Raw genomic sequence first — 11,547 nt, forward strand, 5'->3', positions numbered from 1 at the left:
TTAGACCGATAATAGTTACCGATACCATAACTGCCTTTCGCTTATGGTTGTGACCTGTAATGTATTTCCCGCACGCAGAGATGTTTCTCATATCATTTTGAACGGAGTGGGATATCTTGTGATATGGAACAGGTACCCAATTATATCCCCATTAGTTCACTACAATTTTATCATGTTTGAAGGGCAGATTTTTTATTCCCTATGTTTGATTTCCAATTTCAATTACTTTCCCATACTTTTAGTCCCTTCATTGAATTTTTGGAGAAATATTGAAAGACATTTAAGAGAGCAATACTGTATTGAGTATTAAAAGGGCCATTTTATTCTCTTCCTGGTTAAAATTGAAAATGAAATTTGAACCATTTACTCAGACAAGCATGCACCATATACATTTCAGAATCACACAAAATTTCTTAGAAGTTGAAAGTTTTAATGAACACCTATTGAATATACTACAAATTTTAAGCACCCGTGGGTATTTGACAGGTATCCTATAACTGGGATCATATTCCTCATGAACATGTGACAACAAATTTGTGTAGTTGGCATATTCTGTGATGGCCATATCAAAATGGCAATATTTTTCAAAATGTTAATAAGGTTAATGAGGACAAGCTGAGTTCACGACGGACTACTTTTTATCGTTGCATTTTTTGTTCTTCTAGTTTTGCAGAGTCATATGCATTATCATTTACTTAATCGATTAAAGTAAGCAGGCCATGTGCACTTATGCAACGACAAAAAGTTCTAATTACCAAAACATCATGTTTCTCCCAACTGAATGATTAATATACCTGGAGATGCGATATGGTTTCCAGTGTGAAAACTAGCCATCAATGACCACATTACAAAGGTGTGAATATCTTCAGCTACATTTTTGTATATCTTTTGTGCTTTTCGGATCGGTTTAAAAGCTCTTCATTTTTTTTAAATAAGTTTTTAATTTTCAAACATTTTGGCCTGAAGCATCACTGAAGATACATTTATTGTCGAAATGCGCATCTGGTGCAGACAAATTGGTACCAAAAATGTTATTACTACCACTGTGTCGATACCTCTGCTGGTGGAGTATTGTCCCCGATGGTATCACCAGCCCATAAGCCAGTACTTCGGAACTGGCAAGAAAATACGGATAGTGTGTTATTAAAATTTGATTGTTACAATATTTTGGAAATTGGAATATATCTAACTCATGCAAAACTCTGATTCCTTGCCCGGCTCCGGTTTTACCTTTTGTCGTTATTGGTGATAAAAAGTCTTCATCAGTAAGTTTTTGATTTTCAAATATTTTGGCCTCGAGTATCACTAAAGAGACATTTATTGTCGAAATGCGCATCTGGTGCTGACACAATGGCACCATTGATTTTATTACTATTCAACACCGTAGATTGGCGTTCAATAATTAGAAATCCCCATACAGTATTGTAAGCTATAAAAGTAATGAGAAAACCCCATACAGTTTTGTAAGGTACAAAAGTAATGAGAAAACCCCATACTGTATTGTAAGGTATAAAAGTAATGAGGAAACCCCATACTGTATTGTAAGGTATAAAAGTAATGAGGAAACCCCATACTGTATTGTAAGGTATAAAAGTAATGAGGAAACCCCATACTGTATTGTAAGGTATAAAAGTAATGAGGAAACCCTAAACAGTATTGTAAGGTATAAAAGTAATGAGGAAACCCTAAACAGTATTGTAAGGTATAAAAGTAATGAGGAAACCCCATACTGTATTGTAAGGTATAAAAGTAATGAAGAAACCCCATACTGTATTGTAAGGTATAAAAGTAATGAGGAAACCCTAAACAGTATTGTAAGGTATAAAAGTAATGAGGAAACCCCATACTGTATTGTAAGGTATAAAAGTAATGAGGAAACCCCATACTGTATTGTAAGGTATAAAAGTAATGAGGAAACCCCATACTGTATTGTAAGGTATAAAAGTAATGAGGAAACCCCATACTGTATTGTAAGGTATAAAAGTAATGAGGAAACCCTAAACAGTATTGTAAGGTATAAAAGTAATGAGGAAACCCTAAACAGTATTGTAAGGTATAAAAGTAATGAGGAAACCCCATACTGTATTGTAAGGTATAAAAGTAATGAAGAAACCCCATACTGTATTGTAAGGTATAAAAGTAATGAGGAAACCCTAAACAGTATTGTAAGGTATAAAAGTAATGAGGAAACCCTAAACAGTATTGTAAGGTATAAAAGTAATGAGGAAACCCCATACTGTATTGTAAGGTATAAAAGTAATGAAGAAACCCTAAACAGTATTGTAAGGTATAAAAGTAATGAGGAAACCCTAAACAGTATTGTAAGGTATAAAAGTAATGAGGAAACCCTAAACAGTATTGTAAGGTATAAAAGTAATGAGGAAACCCTAAACAGTATTGTAAAGTATAAAAGTAATGAGGAAACCCCATACTGTATTGTAAGGTATAAAAGTAATGAGGGAACCCCATACTGTATTGTAAGGTATAAAAGTAATGAGGAAACCCCATACTGTATTGTAAGGTATAAAAGTAATGAGGAAACCCCATACTGTATTGTAAGGTATAAAAGTAATGAGGAAACCCTAAACAGTATTGTAAGGTATAAAAGTAATGAGGAAACCCTAAACAGTATTGTAAGGTATAAAAGTAATGAGGAAACCCCATACTGTATTGTAAGGTATAAAAGTAATGAAGAAACCCCATACTGTATTGTAAGGTATAAAAGTAATGAGGAAACCCTAAACAGTATTGTAAGGTATAAAAGTAATGAGGAAACCATAAACAGTATTGTAAGGTATAAAAGTAATGAGGAAACCCCATACTGTATTGTAAGGTATAAAAGTAATGAAGAAACCCTAAACAGTATTGTAAGGTATAAAAGTAATGAGGAAACCCTAAACAGTATTGTAAGGTATAAAAGTAATGAGGAAACCCTAAACAGTATTGTAAGGTATAAAAGTAATGAGGAAACCCTAAACAGTATTGTAAGGTATAAAAGTAATGAGGAAACCCCATACTGTATTGTAAGGTATAAAAGTAATGAGGAAACCCCATACTGTATTGTAAGGTATAAAAGTAATGAGGAAACCCCATACTGTATTGTAAGGTATAAAAGTAATGAGGAAACCCTAAACAGTATTGTAAGGTATAAAAGTAATGAGGAAACCCTAAACAGTATTGTAAGGTATAAAAGTAATGAGGAAACCCTAAACAGTATTGTAAGGTATAAAAGTAATGAGGAAACCCCATACTGTATTGTAAGGTATAAAAGTAATGAGGAAACCCTAAACAGTATTGTAAGGTATAAAAGTAATGAGGAAACCCTAAACAGTATTGTAAGGTATAAAAGTAATGAGGAAACCCCATACTGTATTGTAAGGTATAAAAGTAATGAAGAAACCCCATACTGTATTGTAAGGTATAAAAGTAATGAGGAAACCCTAAACAGTATTGTAAGGTATAAAAGTAATTAGGAAACTCCATACAGTATTGTGAGGTATAAAAGGCTACAGAAGGACAAAATGTGAAACAATTCAAAAGAAAAAAAGTATCGATAACTCAAAGATTGCATCTGATGATATGAAGCAATACACCACGTAAAAAGAAGTTATATAACTCAAGAATTTAACATAAGAGATTGAAATAGGTTTAACAACCGAAAAATTGGATACTGCTTTATACAAGCTCTAGTTATACAATTTCAAGATCTAAGGGAGGTTTACGCGGGGCCCCCTTATGGCCTAAAACTTATGTTTTAAGTACTTTTCGGATTTTCACCTTTCGTTCCCCCTGTTGTAAAAATTTTGGATGCGCCACTGAATATAATTTTAAACGAGCTTTTTTCAACATAACAGTAAACGCGCACATTTGAAGTAAGTATTTGAAGTACAAAATCACAATCAAATTGATATAAGATGTATTTTTTGCCGGACATATGTTGCGGAAAATTTTGAAACAAGTTAAAACTAATATTCTTGTTTCTTTATACATTTAAAGTAAACTCATAGGCCTTTACTGTTGTGTATGATCTTTAAATAAGAATCGTATAAACAGATAAAATTAGTCAAGACAACCTCATGGAATATGAAGCAGTTCTATTTTTCATTTGATCCTGTTTAAAATATTTTCAACGGACTTTAAAGTAAATGTCTTTTTTAAAGAACGAAGAAATTGCAAAAAGTCTAGGATTTTCATAAACACGCAGTACGCATAAAAACGGCAAGATGGGAAACAAATTATAAACAATGATTATCTATATTTTGAACAAAAATCAAGGACCTCTGATGTAAATCAGACAAGCGATAACCTATCACATGTCGATTTTGTAACTAGAATACATGCTTTTTGAGAAATATTGGCAACGAAAAAGATGTATTAACATGATCTGACATGCTTTATACATTACTATTTTAATGTATGTTTTATGTGATATTTTGCATGGTTTCCGGAGTCATTTGTGCACTCTTATTTAGATTGGAAGAACTTAATGTAATTTTGATCCTTAATGAATATTAGATAGCTAAGCAAAATGTACTTTATATATTTTATACAGACGTGTCTCTTAGTATAGCATTCCTGATATTTTGTGGTTTAAGTATCAACAGTAAATTTGTAATGTATTTCATATTCAGCTTTTCTTCGAATGATGAACCCACGACAATTCTTTTAATTAAATCTAATGTAAGAACAATTTACCGTAAAAATACAAGAAATTAATGAAAATGTTAAAATGAAGAAAACTCCTTATTCTATGCAGTTTCCTATCTGTATTTTCGTAGTGGAATATCGGCAACACCAAAATCACATCACAGTTTTTTTTTCTCTCAGGTAAACCTTCTAATAGGTTTTTACAAAATACCACCAAATATGTAAGATGTTGATATGATGTGCCCATACTTTCCTAGTACAAAATATACCCCAAAGTTGATACAAAATAAGGAAAATTGAGAATTTTTACAACATACTAATTTCGTCATGGTAAAATTTTTTTTTATTTGAACTTTGTTTTTATATTCTTAGCGCATTTTACCTGAGTCATACATGGGTATATCAAGATAAAGTTTGATAACTTGTTATATGATATTCTGGAGGGGTAGGAGGATTTTTGAAATTAATATTCTGGCTGGTAAGAACCTTAAATAATTGGCCTAAGATTATATGAAAATGATAAGTCTGCACAATAAAAGGAAATAATTGTGTACAATAAGAGACAACAGTAATTTACCGATGTTCAAATCTTCTAAATCCATTTAGAAGAAACAAGAAAAGGTAAAAAACAAAAACCGCGTTGGACGCACTAAAGTTATAAAGTGATGTATTTATATAATTGCAATAAAAAACTACTACAAGTCCACCTATCAGTAAATTTCAGAAACGTTTCAAAATGTTGATCCAATTGCATTGTTGCATCATAAAGAAGTTTCTTTCTTCATTTCATAAAATGCGATGATTCGAAGATTTGACAAAGATATTAATGTTTAAAAAACTTAAATCACAGACTGCACCTAATGTTGACGACGGCGACGACGAAATCTTGGATTACTATGTCTGACCCTCGAGAGACGACTCCCGACGCAGACGATTCAAAAAGGGGATAAAAAAGATACCAAAGGCTCCTTCAAATACAATAATAAGAGGATGTGGTATGATTACCAATGGCACAAATCTCCACCAGATACCAAATAACAACTATAGGTCACTGTACGACCTCCAACAATGAGTAAAACCCATACCGCAACGTAAGCTATAAAAGGCCCCAAAATGACAAAAGTAAAACAATTCAAACGAGAAAATTATCGGCCTGATTTATGTACAAAACAATAAACAAACAAAAAAATTGTGATATACAGCAAATAACGACAACCACTGAATTACAGGCTCCTGACTTCAGACAGGCACATACACAATGTGGCGGGGTTAAACATGTTTGCATGAAAAACAATTTGTCAAAGAATGACATTTAACACCATTGACAAAGGACAATGTTTTTCATTGGAAAATAAAAAAAGGAGTAAACGATAGCAAAGGAGCCATAAAAACATTAGTCGAGGAAAGTAAAACAATACGATGGGCAAAAGAAAAAAGACTATTAGACAAATAGCAGTCCATACAACACTACATAAAACCAACAATTGAGAAGCACCTACATAACTGGAATTTGACTCAGATGAGTAACATTTCCTGCTCTATAAGTGGCACTCGTCTTCTTGCTCATTGCAAGTAAATATTAGGTTGGTTTGTCTGATGTCACGATAAGTCATGACAGTTACAAAGCTGACAATTTAGAACGCCAGATGTGCGTTTCATCTACATTAACTCATTAGCGGTGCTCGAACCAAAATATATAATGAAGGCCAAATATATAACGAAGTTGACAACCACTAAAAATCAGAAATTCCCGAAATTCTAAATCAGTCTAAATCCATCAATGCCTTTAGGTAGAAAATAATTCAACATTTAATAAATAGTGGTGCTAGCAGCTTTTCATTTTTCTTAAGAAACCCATGTACGAAGTATTTTTCGTAAGAATAATGGAGCTTTTAAGCAAGAACAGTTTGGTCCTGTAATGTGATTCGACTTAAAAACACGTCTATCAAACGTTATAGATATGTTGTCAATAAGAAATCGAACATGTTGAGAAAGGTTTTTTTTCAGAGAATGTTTTGTATCAACAGTTTATGAATGACAGACCTCATTGCAAATATATATATATATATATATATATATATATATAGAAGTCTATAAAAAGGACCAACCAGCAAATTTACTATGTACCGGATCGTCTAGAATAGACGATACTGTGCAGATAAGGGAAAAAATATATAAATCTAGAGATTTGCACAACGATACTAATATAAGATGGTATTATACGAAGATGTTGTTATTAAATCGTGTTGACAAATATTTCGGCTTAACAAATAGCCTTCTTCAGTGTCGATAATTTTAACAACATCCTTATGTGTTCTTACTTAGACAAATATTTAACCAATGTATTGATCAACAAAGATGAGCATAATTGACATGTATTCTGTGCTATTTTGTCTTGGTAATGTATTTGAAATTAGGAAGTACACATTATTTCTAAACTGAAAACAATTTTTACCATCAACAGCTTTCTAGAAAACTTTTTATATTAAAAATCTGCATTTTTCTTCTAAAACAAATTTCAATTAGCACACATTTCATTTGCTTTTAAATATAATGCTTTAATATTGTGTTAAATCAAATCAGGAAATACATTTGTAAATCTGTTATTACCTGTAATATCAAGCAATAAATTCCGTTTTATTTGATTCATTACAAACGTTAAATTATAAATAGATAACTTTTTACTCCGAGTTGTAGCATATCATATGAATTACATATTTTTTTCCCAAAGGAACGTATGATGTAATAATGGTTTTTACGTGCCAATAATACGAAAATAATGACCGTTTTTTTTAGATTAAAATGAACTGATATTTTAGTTTAAATCAATGTTGGTCTGATATCTCAAAGTTGAAATTCATCTTTCTTTCACTATATGAGTTTTACTCTTAACAGTGATTTTGATGGCACCAAAAACTGAATTCATGTCCTGTAATAATCCCGAAATGAAGAGAAGTAGTGTTACACACTTTTTATTGAACATTTCGTCTTTAGATAACATTAAGATATTAGATTCATTAGAAATATCTTTTTCAATTAACCTCTTTCACATGCATAAACCAGTGATGTGACAGAAAACCTACAAGTATATATATATTTCTTGATAGAGCTTTCATAGATTTATATGTTAAACGCGATGAATATTACCAACTTCAATAATTCTAACTTTTAAACTTGCAGATTTTTCGATTCACAAAAACTAGTTGTCAGCTGTATTTCAGAACTGTCATATTTGTTATATCCTACATTCAAAATTCCACGCAAACTTATTGGTCTTAATTTAAATTAGTACACAGTGTTAATTCATAGTATTAAAATATGAATAATATTTTCAATGACATATCTTCAAGAGCACATAACAATCAATAGTAGGTGTCATTTTTACAATGCTATTTTTTAGCATAATTAGTCGGGTTTCAATTAATCAAGCAATTTTTACTATAACAGTTACTTTGAGTTTTATCTGTATATCTATTTTAAATAATTGAATGATATATATTCGTAAGATTGCATCATGTTAATGAATACAAGTATTAATTAGAGGTACCAGTAGTTTACCGATGTTCAAATCGCATCAAGCAATAAATAAGATTCAAATCAAGATAAAAAAACAAAAAAACAAAAAAAAAAACAGACGGAATCGCATGAACGCTTTAAGAGTCAAGAAGATCAGCTGGTCTCCACAATTAGCTAAAGCTGTAGGTGATTCAAAAAAGGCATTCTACCAATGGAAAAAGGTTGGTTAACCTCCTTCAAAAAATAACATTTACAACATGAAGAGACCAGAGGCAAATCGTACAGTGAGATCAATACAAAGGCAACAAAGCGCTGAAAAAAGAATTAAACTTCATGAAGAGATTATGATGGCTTCAGACAGGGACAAGGATCTGTTTTTTCGACTTATAAAAAATCAACGGTCCTCTTCTTCTCAATTCACCCACACCCTTAGAACTGAGGATCATCAACTCCAAATGAGATGAATATAGTATCTTCAAAGAACACTTTGAAAAATTAGCTAAGACCAACTCAAATCCTTCCTTTAACATAAATCATGATAATCTTGTCAAGATAGACGTGGAAACCATTGTTAACATCTGTGAAAACCAAGAAATAACAATCCAATCTGTTACCTCAACAGAAATCTCTAAGCGTATATCTATATTAAAAAGAAAAAAGGCTGGTGATTTAGACGTCTTAACTGCAGAACACCTAATTTATGGTGGCACAGAATTGGCTGAATACCTGGTAACCTTGATTAACAATATCTTCTATACTTAACATGTACCAGAGGTCATTAAAAAAGACCTGCTGACTCCAGTCCACAAAAGAGACAAAGACCCTACTTTACCATTCAACTATAGAGTCATCACAGTTATTTCTATCATATGTAAGATATTAGATCTTTGTATTAGAGCTAGAATCGAAGGTACTCTAAATAAGCATCAAAACAAGCTTCAGAAAGGTTTCACTAAAGGCGCATCTTCAATTAATATTGCTCTTCTCATCTCTGAAGCAGTTAATGAAGCCAAGGATAAAAACGAGTGTCTCATTCTAATAACTCTGGATGCAGAAAAAGCATTTGACGTGGTTGACCATTTACATCTATTTTGGAAATTATATCACCAAGGAATTAATGGATCAACATGGTTACTGATTAAGGAATTATGTAACAAAACAATTACTTAAGTTAAATCTCAAGGATACATTTCGGAAACGTTCGTAAATGAGCAGGGAGTCCTTTCTGCCAATTTTTACAAGGCTTATAATAAAAATATCCTTGATACTCTTGAATCCACAAACATTGGAATTAAAATTGGAACCAATAACGTGGGCTGCCCAACGTGCGCAGATGACATAATGCTATGTGCTGGTTCAGAACATGATGCCTCAATCCAACTCCGCATCATTGAAAACTGTACCAAAAATGACCGGGTAAAGATAAACAGCAAAAAAACAGAAATACTGCTGATTAACAAGATGAATAAAGAAATAAATCTTCAACTTTTTTATGAAAAAATCGATGAAAAGCAGAACATTAAACATCTAGGTATTGAAAGACAAGAGAAAAACAATCCAAACATAGACAAAAGAATTTCTGCTGCAAGAGCTACAATGTATTCACTGTAAGGTGCAGGATTACATGGAAAAAATGGTATAAATCCACTATTATTGTATAAACTATGGCGAACATACGTTATACCAAGAATGCTCTATGGAATTGAAATTCTCAACATTCCAAAACTGATATCCAAAAAATTAGAAACTTTCCAGAAAAAGACATTTAAACAACTTCTGTCTTTACCACAAAGAACTTCTGATGCTGCTATCTATATCTTGCTCGGAGCAGAAACTATCGAACAACTCATACATAAAGCTGTCATTTCCCTATTTCTCAGAATATCAAAAGATCCAAACTCAATTGAATGTAAAACTGGAATTAGACAGCTAGCAACAAAAGACGATAAATCAAATAGTTGGTACATAAACGTGGACAAAATACTCAAATCCTATGATCTTCCATCCGCACATGAGATTATACTTAATCCAGAGAAAAATTGGAAACGATTGACTCACGAAGCAATAGACACAGCCTGGAAAAATAGATGGACCGAAATTGCTAGAAGCAAAACAACACTCAAATACATGGAAGTTAACAACTGGAATTTAAAAAAAACAAACTTCTGTTGGAGCAGTGTCAGAGATCACAAAAGAGATGTTAGCAAAGGGATAATAAAATCCAGGATACTTACAGGAACATACAAAACCCAAAGTATTACCAACCGATTTGACGAAACAAAATCTGCTGAATGTAAATTGTGCATGGTAGGACCTGAGGATTATAAACACTTCCTAGTTACGTGTGAAAGTCTGAATAGTGTGAGAAAAATTCATCACAATAGACTCAAATCCCTACTGGAGGATAATCAGATCCCTTATTGCAGTATAATTAATTCTGATGAGGACCTTCTTGAATTCTTAGTTGACTGTTCTAGGAACAACCTTATATTAGTGTCTCAGCTGAGAGATATAGAACGAATTTGCAAAGACTGGATCTATGCATTGCATGCTAAAAGTGCCCAACTTCTGGAAAACAAATGAACAATCATTTTTAAAGTTCTTGGTGCTTAACAATTGCGGGTGGCTGTCAGTCATGGGAATGTAACAAGTATTATACTACTTATGATGTATATACTTAATTAAATATTAAGTGATATAGAAAATTACTTCTAAGTTAAAACTATAACTAGAGTATATGAATATTAATGACCCTTGTAAATAACCTTGTAGATCTTAAATTGTGATATTGACCTCTACTGTTTTTAAAACTAATCTTTAGAGAGTTTTGTACCATTTTAGATTTTAAGAACATATAAAATATATATGAAACCACGCAAGTACATAATTTTACCCATTATTAATATTGAATAGTAATTCATAACACTTTCTTTTTTTTAAGAGAATTTTACAAACAAACTACATTTAGCTTCTGATAAGCTAGTATTTTATCCATTTTAAAGTAAATGTAAAATTTTGTAAGCTCACGTCAATTGTAATACATTAAAATTATCAACTTCTGATACATAGCACACATTCGAGAAATTGACCACGTTCATAAATTAAGGAATATCTCCATCATGCAAAGCTCTTATTCCTTGCCCAGCTTTGGCTATACCTTTTTCCCCTTTTGGTTTTAACAGCTCTTTATGAACAAGTTTTGGATTTTCAATTATTTTTTCCTCGAGCATCACTGAAAAGACATTAATTGTCGAAATGCACATCTGATGCCGTAAAATTTGTACCGGTAATGTTATTTTTACCAATGGGTCGATACCTCTGCTAACTAGTGGACTGTTATTCCCCGAGGGTATTACCAGCCCATACGCCATAACGTCAGTACTT

The sequence above is a fragment of the Mytilus californianus genome, unplaced genomic scaffold (assembly GCF_021869535.1).
Source record: "Mytilus californianus isolate M0D057914Y unplaced genomic scaffold, xbMytCali1.0.p SCAF_1, whole genome shotgun sequence".
Taxonomy (NCBI): domain Eukaryota; kingdom Metazoa; phylum Mollusca; class Bivalvia; order Mytilida; family Mytilidae; genus Mytilus; species Mytilus californianus.